At 41.3% G+C, this 14,373-nt stretch overlaps 1 protein-coding gene across 1 annotated transcript in view; it reads left to right on the top strand.

The window, feature by feature from the left end:
• Positions 1-14,373, top strand: part of LOC126078921 (tripartite motif-containing protein 43-like) — a 458,981-nt gene that overhangs the window by 45,126 nt on the left and 399,482 nt on the right. The gene's annotated exons all lie outside the window — the stretch shown is intronic.

The raw sequence follows: 14,373 nt of genomic DNA, 5'->3' as shown, positions 1-14,373 counted from the left end.
ATTCAGGGAACATAATTGTGAGGATCCTGAGGAAGCATCTGTAGTGGAACACTGACATAATCACTGGGATGAAAACTCTGGACCCAGTAACAGTAACTGAGTCTTCTTCTTTGCAGGAGTGAGCTGGTGCAGCTGCACGTGCCCCAGCTGGTAAACCCAGAGATCAGTTCGTGGCCCATCACTGGATTGATAAACAGGCTCACTCGTTTCCAAGGTAACAGACAGCCCTTTGGTGCAATAGCACCTCCGGGTCCTTTTTCTCCATTACTGCATCTATGGTTTCATTTCAGGAAACTTTTATAATCAAAATTTCCATTTTAGAAAAAGCTAAATAAAATCTGAGGAAAAGCCAAATATGATACATTGTAATAAGCTGGACACCCTGGTGGTGTAGTCGTTAAGTGCTACAGCTGCTAATCAAAGGGTCAGCAGTTCAAATCTGCCAGGCGCTCCTTGGAAACTCTGTGGGGGAGTTTTACTCTGTCCCATAGGGTTGCTATGAGTCGGAATCAATTCCACAGCACTGTGTTACTGGGATATCGACACAGAAATCAATCATAATCATCCAAATGAAATATGCCACTAAAAGTAAGACACTATGTAAAGCCCCTGTCCTTCAGGACTTGGTAACTGTTTTTTTTTTTTTTTTTCTTTCTGCAGTTCATATTTCCTTGGACCATGAAATAGTCACTAGCCATGTTCCCGTGTTTGAAGATCTGAGACGTGTGCTCTTTAGTGGTGATCATCTCGATGTGGACCACAAGTCAACAAGATCTAAGAGTTTTCTTGCCTGGGGAGCCCAGACCTTTATATCTGGCAAATATTACTGGGAGGTGGATGTGGGGCACTGTTGGAACGGGGTTATTGGACTTTGTAATGATTCTTGGACAATGAGCAATGACATGCTGGTTAGCTCCGAGGGAATTTTTCTACTTTTTTGTGTCAAAGAGAACAATCAGTACAGTCTCTTTACCTCGTCCCCACTCTTACCTCAGTATGTAGAAAGACCTCTAGGCCACGTAGGGGTGTTTCTGGATTATGAACTCGGTGTAGTGAGCTTTGTTAATGTGAATAATGGTACCCTCATTCGTAGTTTGCTTTCATGTTCCTTCTCTTCCCCTCTCAGGCCTTTCCTTTGCTGTGGACCCCAAGGATCACGGACAGTTTAGAAACTTGTCCATGTCTGAGAATGCTAATACCTGAGACCCTTTCCTAGTGCCAACTTGCTTATCTTTAACCTCATTTACATTTATTATTAGACTACTGGCTGTATTATTCTTAAAAGTGTGATAATATTAAGTGCATGAATTTGATTTGATTTTCTTTAAATAAAAACAACTCTCCTGGAATACTGTGCAATCTTTATGCTGTGTCTACCATTGGATTTCTAAGCCAGCTGAACGTAAAAGAATACCTGGCTGTTTGATCCATTTTTTTAATGGGTTAATGCAAGAGCACAGAGCTTTCTTACTACTGACATTGTCACAGTTATCTTAAACCATATAATTACTAGAATAAACAGTAAAACTCACTCTTTGCTTTGAAAAATACAGAATATTCAACAGCCAAGGTCCATTTTAATTAGGTGCAAAAATCCCAACCCAATTGCAGTTTTGACTCTTTCTCATCCGGTAAAAAAGTGACTACCTGACACCCTCTCTCCCCCCACTTCTCTCAATGAGAAAGCTTCATTTCCTACAGGTAGGAATCCCTCTTTTCATTCTAGGGCCTCTCATAGCTGCCTCCAAGTCAGTGCTAACTCACTGAACTGAAATGTTTGGTCTCTTGGCCTTCAGTAAACTGTAAGCTCCTCCAGGCCAGATATAATATTCTCTACTATTTATCTTTGAATCTCCAGCCTCCTTTGCCCTGCTGCCCATGAGACAATAGTTTATAAAATGGTGTATTGGTTCATTAAATATAAAATATTTGTCACCTGCAGTATACTGTGAACACTGGTATGTAATGAATCTGGCAATATGGAACTATACTATTGTAAAGCAGACCGATTGATTAACAACATCGTAAAGCCAGTGTCTATCCCCAGCACTGAGACACACCAGGAGAAACTCTGAGTGCCACAATTTCAACCCAAAGGGATTCTCATTCCCACCTTTCCTGGCCCAGCTGCTCTTTCATCTAAGCGCTGAGGGCAGCCCAGGCTTGGGTCCCTGGGAATGCTAGCACTGGAGCTGAAGGGTGCAGACTCAAGAGTCTCAGGCTGAAGTGGAGCAGTTTGGGGGCCACGCCACGGCCCCTTTGCCTTCAGCACTCATCAAGCAACACCCACCGTGTGGGCCTGGTCTCCCTCCCCGCCTTCCCCGCGGGAGGCGCTGGGTGAAGCAGCCCGCCTGGGCCTCAGGGTCGTAGGAGCGAGCTCTGGAGGTGGGCACGGGGGACTGTTAAGGTTTAGGCTCCAGGGCAGCCACGGGCCTGAGCAGGGAACGCCTGGATCTCGGCCACAAAACTCCGCCGGGTCCCCATCTGACCCAGGGTCCCCATCTGACCCAGGGTCTGCGCAGGTTTCTCGCATCTGAGTCCCGACACAGACGCCGCCGGCAGGTCACGTACCTGTGCGAACACCCGGACCACCATTTCCTTCAAGAGCCTCCAGGACCCCTTGGCACCGCCAGTCGCTCCGGACAGGACTGTAAATTCCTAGAGAACCGCTCATTTCACGCCCTAAAGTCTCCCCGGGAAACCTTCCTGGCCGAGGGACGCGAAGGCCTTTCCTTGGACCCTCCTGAGATTAGTCCTTGAGAGTGAGAAGCCCGCACCGAACCCCACGTTCCTGAGAGCCTGAGTCTGAAGCATTGCCGTCCTGGAGAACCCCTTCATTGTCCCCGGGCTGGGACCACAAATAATGCCTTCCCGCTGCTGCCCTGCCGCCTGGATGAAAACGCGCGATTTCTCCAGAGGCGGAGCTTGCTCCAAGCTGACCAGAAGGTCTTCTGTACCTACGGAGCCTGGGAGCTGGGTTTGTTGGTGCAGGAGCCATCTAGGGTAGCTGGATGCTGGGGCCAGGGGCTGAACCTAACCTCCTTGAACTTGGCTGCCCTCTGCCCTGGACAAGGAAGGCGGGATCTCTGAGTCAGAGTCCAGCGGTGCGTGTTCACTGCCTGATCTGAGGACCAGCTTTACCCTTCCATACTCTATTTTTCCATAGCTCAACTTATACTTTTACTAATTTGTTTAATTTTTGGTAAAATAACCTCATAAAGCTAAACGATAATCAATATGATTTACATTTTCAAAAGATAACAAAAATAGTTTAAAAGTGCAATTTATCTATATTTAAAAAAATAAAAGCATATAAATTGCAAACAAACAATAAATTTTTGACATTGATTACAGGACTAAAAATTCCTGAAAGAGGAGACTAGAATTGTTTTCAGACAGAAGAACTTTTTTTCTCTTCTTTTCCTTCTCTTTTTGAGAAAACATGATATGCGGAAATAAGCTTGTGTACGTCCAACGTCAGTGCTCTCAATGGTAAAGTCGAATTCCTTTTTCTGGTCAAGGTTTTGATGCCTAAGAAAAACTACCTAAAGTATTTTCAGGTTCATTGCTTTTGTTATTGTGTGCCCTTGAGTCCATTATGACCCTGATTAAATATCCACAAAAAAAGAGGTAACTTCGTGCACAAGACCTAAATACTATTGCTAAAAACTGAATCGAGGCAAATCCATGTCATTTTTAACTGAGAGATGATTTATATACTATCTGCAAACAGTACACATAGCCTTCAAAACTCTCACCATCAATGGACACCTAAAACTTACAGCCTTTCCGTAACCTCAAGTGTTCTATCTTAGGCGAGAGTGGCAAAACCAAAAAACCAAACCCACTGCTGTCAAGTCAATTCCGACTCATAGTGACCCTGTAGGGCAGAGTAGTTCTGCCGGCTAGAGCTTCCAAGGAGCGCCTGGCAGATTCCAGCTGCCGACCTCTTGGTTAGCAGCCATAACGCTTAACCACTAGCCACCAGGGTTTCCAGGAGACACTGGCAGGAGCCCTGAATACTGCACTGTAGCAGGTGACACTATTGATACTGGGCCATAGACCCCTGTCAGTCCTCTGGGGATTTGATGTGGCTGCTTTGGGGCTGGAGCCCTGGTGGAGAAGTGGTTAAGAGCTAAAGCTGCTAAGCAAAAAGTGGGCAGTTGGAATCTACCAGCCTTTCCTTGGGAACTCTATGCGGCAGTTCTTCTCTGCCCTATAGGGTTGCTATGAGTAGGAATCCACTCGACAGCAATGGGGTTTGTTTTTTGTCCGTGTTTTTTTTTTTTTGCTTTGGGCCAAAATAAAAGTTCTAATTTTTTTTTTTTTCTGGGAACACAATCTGTGGGTGGCGAGCTAAGGTTCCAGGTCTCTCACTCTTGGCTCTTGCCTTCCGCAGCAATCAGGAAAGGAACATCAACTGCCAGCTACAGAGAGCTGCCCTGTGTATGTGCAGAGGGGCACACTGGGAAACACTTGGATGGGGGTTGCTTCCTGCTGCCAACACACGCACATGCAGGGATCTGGTTTCTTTTCTAAGGGCTTCTCCACTCTTCCCTATTCAGTCCTGCTTCCTGTCTCCTCAGGCATTGCTGAATCAGGCCATGCTGTATCCTCCTGCTGGACGCTAGTGGATATAGCAACATTCTCCAGGTCCCCATTTTGTAAGGACATTGTTCTCATAATTTTCCAGGAACATAAGAGATGCAGATACCCTGTAGGTGGTGCCACACTGGTTCCCGGTGGTGGGGGCTCCAGGAGTCCTGGAACCCTGCATTGCCCCTGAGTCTGAGTCGTATTCATCCCACTAGGCTCCTCATCCAGGGGATTATTTAGGACCCAGGATTAGGTGAGTCATCAACCACTCCAGCTAGCGCAAGACTACACTGTATCACCACAGTCCAGAGGAACCCATCAAAATTTTATACCCACATACCCTTTAATGCAGCGTATCATCTAGTCCAGTGTCCATTAAAGATGAGACTTGTAGGTTATAGAAGGATGGATGATTAAAAAAGAAAACTAAACTCTTTTTAGAAAGCACAAGGATGGAAGCCCAGGCTGTGGACTTGTCACTGTAGCTTCTTGTAGTCTGTGGTGGGCAGAAGGGAGTGGCGGGAATTGCAGCCCCTTTTGCCCATCCAGGCAGGGGCCTATTTATAGAAAATAGCACCCATGGCAGTTTGAAATTGCTGAGTGATCTTTCACAGCTGGGGCTGGAAACGGCAATGGCCAATAGGAGCTGCTCATTAGTGCCCCTCCTCAAGCAGCACCCAGGTCATGTGCTCTTCCTGTCATACCGTAGTTACCCCTCAGCATCCAGGTGTAGTGCTCGGTTGCAGGATGAGGTGGTGGCTATTGTGCACCCAACCTCACACCCCCATGGTTTTCAGGACCCAAGCACTAAAGGAATGTTTGGGGGCCCAGGGAGCCTCACCTTGTGCCATCCCCTTCACCACCCCTGAGTAGATCAGGGAATGAGTCTTCATGATAGGCATTCTCAAAGTGAGGTCCTAAGACCCCTGGAAGTACATACAATCAGAATTATTTTTATCCTAATACTTGGGCATTATTTGCCTTTTTGACTTTTATTCCCTCGTGAAAGTAGGGTAAACATATACAGGGTTACATGACATAAGATGTCATAAAAGACTGGACAGACAAACAGATATGAGAATCTGGAGGTATTGTATTAAGCCTGACATTAAAGAGATTTGTTAAAAAGTTAAAAAATAAAAAAAGCTGCTCATCTGATTAATATATTTATTGTTATGGTTTTAAAATATATGCTTTTTTTTAAAATATTATGTTACATATTGTAGTTTTACAAACGTTATTCTCAATGATTTAATAAAAAGTGTTTCATTTTTTCAGTTTTTGTTTCTAATACGGCAAACATTGACATTAAAAACCCTTTGGCTTAAAAGTTCCTTGGGTTCTCAATAATTTTTTATCAGCTTAATTGAGGTAAAATGTACATACCATGAAATTCACCCACTCAGTTTCTACACTTTGATTATTTTTAATAAGTTCCTGTTAAATGTATTTGTGCAGCCATCACAACATCTGTTTTTATAACACTTCCTTCCCTTCCTTCCTGCCCTTCTGCAGTCTATCCCTACACTTACCCCCAGGAAACCACTGATCTTTCTCAGTAGTTTTGTCCTTTTTTAGAAACATCATAAACGTGTAATTATAGAATATATAACCCTTTTGTGTCTGGTTACTTTCATTTACCATAATATTTTTGAGGCTCATCCGTTTTTTTCGTGCAATCAGTAGTTTGCTCCTTTGTATTGTTAACTGGTATTTCACAGTATGAATGTATCCCATTTTGTTATCCATTCACTAACTGATTGATACTGGATTGTTTCCAGTTTGGGGCCTTTATGAATAATGATGTTATGAACATTTACATGCAAGTTTTTGTGCGGACATATGTTTTCATTTCTCTTGGGTGGATACTTACGGGAAAAAGTTCTGGATTATTTGGTATATACATTTTTAATTTCTTAGGAACCTACCAAACTGCTTTTTTCTAAGTGGCTGTACCACTTTGCTTTGTTACTAGGAATCTATGAGTGTTCCAGTTCCTCCACATTCTCGTGAAAGCTTGGTATTGTCAGCCATTTTTATGTAAGCCGTCCCATTCTTTAACGTGTAGTGGTATCTCACTGTGGTTTTAATTTGTATATATGTTACTAATGAAGAATGATGTTGAGCATCTTTTATTCCTTGGTTCTTCTCCCTCTAACTACATTTACTTTCAATATTCTAGGGAAGAGGATAAGGGATGTCCTTCGATTTAATTTAATATTCAGTACGTGTCCTGATTTTTGACCTTGGATCTGAGTACTCTGAAAAAAAAAAAATTGAAATCTAGATCATCAAAAATGATAAAAGGGAATGAATTTAATAAAATACCCAGAAGTTTTGTGAAAATGTGATATTCCTGGCATAGGAAAGCCAGAGAGTTTGCCTAAACTCCAGTCATACTGACAGTACAGCATAACTTAGTTGGTTTATTTCTGGATTACAATGAGGTTTTGATATTAGGTAATTCACTAAAACAATTCCCAACGTTAATATGTTGTTGTTGTTATTGGGTGCCACTGAACCGGTTCTGACTCACAGCAATCCTATGTACAACAGAATGAAACACTGCCCGCACCCGTGCCATCCTCACCATCGTTGTTATGCCTGAGGTCATGGTTGCAGCCACTGTGTCAATTCATTCGTTGAGGGTCTTCCTCTTTTTCACTGACCCTCTACTTTACCAAGCATGATGTCCTTCTTCAGGGACTGGTCTCTCCTGATAACATGTCCACAGTATGCCTGGCTGTACTTCTTCCAAGACAAATTTCTTCATTCTTCTGGTAGTACATGGCATATTCAATATTCTTCACCAGCACCATAATTCAAAGGTGTCAATTCTTCTTTGGTCTTCCTTATTCATTTTCCACATTTCACATGCATATGAGGTGATTCAAAATACCATGGCTTAAGTCAGCTGTACCTTAGTCCTCAAAATGATATCTTTGCTTTTTAAACTTCAAAGAGACCTTTTGCAGCAGATTTGGCCAATGCAATAAATATATCATTTGATTCCTTGATTGCTGCTTCCGTGGGTGTTGATTGTAGATCCAAGTAGATTGAAGTCCTTGACAGCTTCAATATTTTCTCCATTTATCATGATGTCACTTATTAGTCCAGTTGTCAGGATTTTTGTTTTCTTTATGTTGAGATCCAATTCTTACTGAAGACAGAAAGAAGTCTTTGATCTGCATCAGCAAATGCTTCAAGTCCAATTCACCCTCAGAAAGCAAGGTGGTGTCATCTGCATATTGTAGATTGTTAATGAGTCTTCCTCCAATTCTGATCCTGCATTCTTCTTCATATAGTCCAATTTCTCAGATTATATTCTCAGAATACAGACTGAATAAGTATGGTGAAAGGATACAACCCTGACACACAACTTTCCTAACTTTAAACCACGCAGTATCCCCTTGTTCTGTGAGAAAGACTATCTCTTGATCTATGTACAGGTTCCGTATGAGCACAATTAAGTGTTCTGGAATTCCTGTTCTTCACAATGTTATCCATAATTTGTTATGATCCACAGAGTCAAATGCCTTTGTATGGTCAATAAAACACAGTTAAACATCTTTCTGGTGTTCTACCTTTGGTTTATTTAATATTCTCATTTCTCATCTGCATTTCTATAATGGGAGGCTAAATGGCCTTTCTTACCTTCAGAACAGACTCTTTCCAATATGATTTCTAGTTGAATATGTTTGAAATACAAAGCTGAACATTATTACCCAGTTACTGTGACTTTTCTCCATCACCGTAGAAATAAAACTCAAATTATTCAATGTGACGTAGAAGTCCCTTTAAGGAGGCATTGATTCTCATTCTAAATGGTGTTCAGTACACTCATTCCCTGTGATCCACTATTACCCAATTGCTTGTAGTTTACCGCTTCATGTTTTCTCCTGCCTCATTATTGTACTTGTGAGCCTCTGTCTGGTAAGTCTACCCCTTCTGGGATAAATGTAGGTGTGCTTTAAAGCTCAGGAACAGCACTATCTCCACAGGGGCCCAAGGACGTGTCAACAGCCCTTTCTATCTTGGTTTCCTAGTCCCTGTGAGTTAGCTTTGGATGACATTATTACAGTATGAACTAGATGCTCCCTTAAATGGCTGTTATTGATACTACAGCAGTCATTTCAAAGAACCTATCTTGGTTATCTGTTGTCACTAGGTGTGCCTATCCAGGCTGGGAAATGACAAGCGCAGAGCTCTAGATGACAGTGATACCCAAACTTGTCTACACTTTGCAATCATATGGAGAATTTCAAAATGTGCAGATGTCTATGCCCCATTCCTAGCGATCGTACATTAATTGATTTAAGGCGTGGCACTGGCTCTGTAGTGTTTAAAACATTTCAGGGTAATTGCAACATGCAGACGTGGTTCCTGGAATCCTGGGCATTTGCTAGGGAGCCATGATTTTTAAGCTAGTTCTGAAAAAGTTCATTTGACACATAGTCATGATACTAAACTGTGGCCCTCTTTTTAGTTGATGAGTGAAAAATAAGGGTCTGAGAGTTGCAGATAAGAAGTAGGGAATTTGTGAGAGAACATTCAGCTGCATGGAAAAACAGGCAGCTGAACATCCATAACCCAGGAGCATCCCTGAGTTGTTTAACTCTATCTGTATATGATAGATTGATTGTCATCCTTCATGTAACAGAGCAGAGAGGCTTCCCCAGGATCACCTGTCTTACCATTTCTCCTTGTCTGGACTTACTAACAAACTACAACAACCCAATGCCAACAGTCTCACATATGCTCTTCCCATGATGTCTGCTACTGCAGTTAAGACCTGAGCTCCCCAGCAATATAATCACAGAATCCCGGGGAACTGATATGACACATGGTTTTATGGCTCTTATAAACCTCGTATTTCTCAAAACCTCAGGTAATATTATGTAAATAAAGCCTCACTATTCACAGATTTGGTGTTGTGAATTTGCTTACTTGCTAAAATTTTCTTTTAACCCCCAAACTCACTGCTCCTTCTAGGTCATTCCCGGACAAGCTGTAAGAGCAAATACAGATTAGAAGGAGGAAAGAGAGAGAGGCTTAACTCACCCTGTTGAGAAAGGGAAAAGACTCCCCGCTCCCTTTTCTTAGAGCATTTACTTTAGAGAGCTTGTAATCAATCAGAATTTTTTTATTTGGAAACTCTGTGGGGCAGTTCTACTCTGTCCTATTGGGTCACTACGAGTCAGAATCGACTAGACTGCACTGAGTTTGGTTTTGGTTTATTTGAAAAATAGGTAAACTCTTTTAAAGTCTAAGTAAGCCTCTTTCCAGTTTTACAATCCATGAAGTTCCTAGAGGACCTGGTAGCCATCTCTTGACTCTAGATGTAAAAGAACTTTTCCATATATTTCCAAAATCCATAGGAAAAAAAGTGTTAGCTCAGACCAGACTGGAAATCTTGGTTCTGTAGGACCCCAAGCGTTGCCATCACTTTAAACACAAATGAAATCTGTAGCTTTCAAAACTCTGAGGCAGTAGCAGCCACTTTACACTTCAGCTGCCACCATTAGATGTTCCTTTCCTGTCTGTGATGGACAGTGAGTCTCAGGGGCCGTGGTCCTGTGTGTGTCTGGGAGGAGATGCTGTATTTGGAGCCTCTAAACCAGGACAGGAAGAGCTTTTTTTTTTAATAGGAAATGAGAAGGTGAAAAGTGGGAAGCTAAATCCTCCAGTCTCCCAACCACAGGTTCAGAGGTGGTGGTTAAGGGGCAGTAGAGCTGCCAGGAGCCAGAGCCCAAGTGCTGCTGGGCTACAGCACCCTTATATTGACTCAGCTCAAACTCCCAGCCTCCACTTCTGCTCAGCCAAGGAGGGAGACTGCTCTCCTCATGTCAATAGAGCCCAGGAGCAGAGAGGGAATATCAGAGTGCCTGGGCCTCTGCTACAGGTCTGTTTGGTTTATTATGGTTATATTCATTTACAATGTTGCTGAACATTATTAAATCATTAATATATAAAAAAATCTATGGGATGTGTAAATATGTAAACAATGACAACTGTTCTGAAGTTTTTGTATCACACTATTGCTTACCTTTTAAATTTACCACCTATATTTATAACCCTCAATAATACACAGTTTTGTAGATTTTGAACTTTTTAGAAATAACTCTTGTGTGTATTCTGCAATTTTCTTTTTTACCTTAACATTGTGTTCCTGAGATGTATCCAGATTGTTCCATGTAGCTGTAGTTTATACATTTTCAGTATACTTGATACTCTTTCAGAGACCTTGGGTGCTGAGGAGGGTTAAGTACTCAAATACTAGCCGAAAGGTTGTCACTTCAAACCCACACGGAGGTGCCTTGGAAGACAAACTTGGGGATCTGCTTCTAAAATGTCACAGCCTTGAAAACCCTACGGAGTAGTTACACTCTGCACACATGTGGCCACCATGCGTCGAAATCAACTTCATAGCAGCTAACAATGACATGTACTCTTTCATAGCTATATACTTGAATATATTTATCTGTTCCACTACTGATGGAGTTGAGATTGATTTCAGGTGTTTCTTTATCATAATTATTTTTGTGATTGTAAACAGGGGGGTTAAAGCCACTTTCGAACCTGACACACACAAGACTTGCTTTAATCTAGACTATTTACCCAGGAATTGCACACAACTTCAGCTTTACTAGAGATTGGTCTCCAAGGGTTGTACCACTTTATACTCCCGTAGCACGAGATAATACTTCAGGTTGCTCTATATCATCACCGAAACTTCATATTTTTTAAAAGTATCCATCGGATGGTAGTGATTATAACTTTCATTTTTATTTCTCTAATTACTAAATATTTTTTACATGTGTTTCTGTTCTTCTCTCCTATGAAGCAATTGTCCTGACTTTTCGTTCTTTGGATGGGTGGGAGGTTCAACAAATTTTTCTTGTATATTTGAAAACATTTGTTATATATTCTGGATGCTTATTCTTTGGTGGTTATATGTGTTACAGTATTTTACTCCCAGCTTTTCACTTCCATTATTTTGTCTTTTGATGACTGAATTCCTTAATTTTTGTAGTTAAATTGATCATTATTTCACGTATTTTTGCTTTTTTGTTTCCTCTTTAAGAAATCACACCCTAACATGTGTCTAAAAGTATTCATATATTCAACTTCTTTTAAACGATGAATTTGCCTGTCACATGGAATTTAAACCTTAATGTACTTGAAATTGATTTTTTTTAATATGAGGGAAATATCCCAGCATATGCGTAGGGAAGTATATCTCTTTTGCATCCATTTGAAATGCCTTTCTGCTCAGTCATAAAGCAGGTATCCACACAGCAAGTGAGTCTTAGAATTTCTCTTTGAATTTTGTGGTTTTATTCTCCATCCCTGCACCACTGGCTCATAGCTTAATGGCTACACTGTCTCTAGACCATTGGCTCTTCCACTAATTTCTGGAATATATATTTGATATTTTGACCCACAAAGGAAGCTCTATGGGGCAGTTCTACTCTGTCCTGTAGGGTCGCTATGAGTCGGAATCGACTCGATGGCAGTGGGTTTGGTTTTGGTATTTGGGTGCTCTAATATTGCTTACATTACATTCCTATCGAGTAGAAAAATTTATATGTATAAAGCCACACCGTGGGATCTTCTCCTCATACGATGGTATTCCCAGAGTTTTAAATACATCCAACAATAATATACCTGCAAAACTGATAGCAGTGTCCTTTCCTACTAATTCTCAAGAAAGCATGCTCATTAATTGTTTGAGCTATGTACCTGTGGAAAGTTGTCTTGACTATTGTCTGTTCCCTGTATTTTGCAAGCTAAAGAAAAGATTTTTCTCTCTTGATGTAATTGAATGGTTCCAGATTTATGAGTTGATGTAGCTTTCATAACAATAACCTATAATACAAAATTTTTTATTTGTTTTCTGAGTCCCTAATAGTCTGCTTAAGATCTTACTTTCCCTGTTATTCTTTGTTCACTAAAAGCAACATACTTAAACAACCATATTGAACAAATTGTTTCTAGCTCTTGTTTGGTTCCGAGATGTAGGAAATTTACTGAGCCTTTGTATCTATAAATCAGATTAATTCCATGTTTCTTATTTACAGCTTTCATCAGAATTGTTAATGCACAGATTACAGGCCCTTCCCCAGTGCATAAGTTTCTTTATGAGTAGGAATGGATTCGATGGCAATAAGTTTGGTAAGTTTTGGTTCTGACCCAAGAACTTGCCTTGCTAACAATGTTCAGCGATACTAATGTTGCTGGAAACTGCACCAGACAGAATCACTGGTCTGTGTCACTGTTTTATGCCATGTTGATCTCAGCGCTCCCTATCCCATTGGTTTAACCTATATTTTATGTTTTTTTTTAATGGTCTATGGCATTTACTTTCATGAATATTCTCAATTATTAATCAGAAAACTTTGAAACCGTGTGTCATAGAACAACCTTTCTATCAGAAATGAAATTCGGTGAAAATACTGCATAGTGTGAATCACGAGAGCAAAGATATGGAGCAGCACCCACTGTCAACCCTATTGTAGACAAGGCAAGTATCTCATTCACTTTTTGTTCATTCAGATATTTGTTAAGAGCCTGTTATGTCTTAGGCATTGTGTTACCTGTAGGAAATAGCAGTGAATACAAGAGACACTTCCTTTATCTCATAATTCATATGGTTAAAAGGGAAAGGACAAAATAAAGGACTTATATAAAGACAGGCCTGTCCTGGTCCTGAGGATCCAGGAATATTTCCCTGTAAAGAGTTTTTCCCTAAGGATGAATAGAGAAGGATTTTAAGAGATCAAGATGAGGGAGAAGAATATTCCAGACTGACACATATATTGTAGATAACCGGGTTTCTTTATGATACAAACACTCTGTGTTCCTCTATTACACCATTAAGATGGAATCACATCCATACAGTAAAACCTGTGAAAGCTGGAACCCGTATAACGTGGAAACCTGTCAGGAGGAAAAATCAAATATTTTTGCTGTGTGATTAATTATTTTTGTGTATGGCCTTTCTAGCCATGATCTGGGAACTCACACTCAGTTGATTGTGTGATAGGCTAATTGTGGCCTACCAAGGGGATTGGTCAGTTATGCCTTAAGAGGGAGCCAGAGCAGAGAGGAACCCACCACCACCAAGGAAGGAGAGACAAACAGGGGAGACCCAGCAGCAGAGAGACCTAGCAGCAGGAGAGGGTACAGTAGCTTCCCAATCTGCAGAAGACAAAGTTGAGTGCCTTTGGGCAGAGACTGAGGGCCAAGGAGAATCAAACTTGTGAGCGCAGCTGGGAAGAGGCTATCCTGATGGAAGACTCTTATCTTGAATGTTCCAGGGCCTGAATTGTAATTGTTACTTCCCTTATAAGAAACCCTATAATCCTGAGTATAGCCTGAGTTCTGTGTGGCCATTGCAAAGAATTATTGCATCCATCAGAGAAGTAGAGAGTGCTGTGTGAGGGGTGGTTGGTTTCAGAATTAGTAAAGATGGTAGAGAGAGGAGACTTGTCTGGCCTCTGCCTCCTGGGAGTCAACTTTGCGCTGTTGATCTTGGTTCCCCTATCCTCTTGTGGGGCTGGAGGAGGTCAGACACCACCCCCAAGAAGTTTTTAACAATTTTCCACTTAACAAAGATCGAAATACAAGGCAGTCCCCTCAAGTTCCAGCTTTCAAAGTTTTTGTTATATATGCTTCTAACTCCAGGAAGCTCATAAAACACGTGAATAATCACAGTATATATGCAATGTAATGTGCCAAAAGAGATGACTTTAATTAAAAAAAATTGAACTAGTG

This window comes from Elephas maximus, chromosome 7 (genome assembly GCF_024166365.1).
Source record: "Elephas maximus indicus isolate mEleMax1 chromosome 7, mEleMax1 primary haplotype, whole genome shotgun sequence".
Classification (NCBI taxonomy): Eukaryota; Metazoa; Chordata; class Mammalia; order Proboscidea; family Elephantidae; genus Elephas; species Elephas maximus.
Note: the sequence above shows the minus strand (reverse complement) of the source record. Positions and strands in the feature narration are given on the sequence as shown.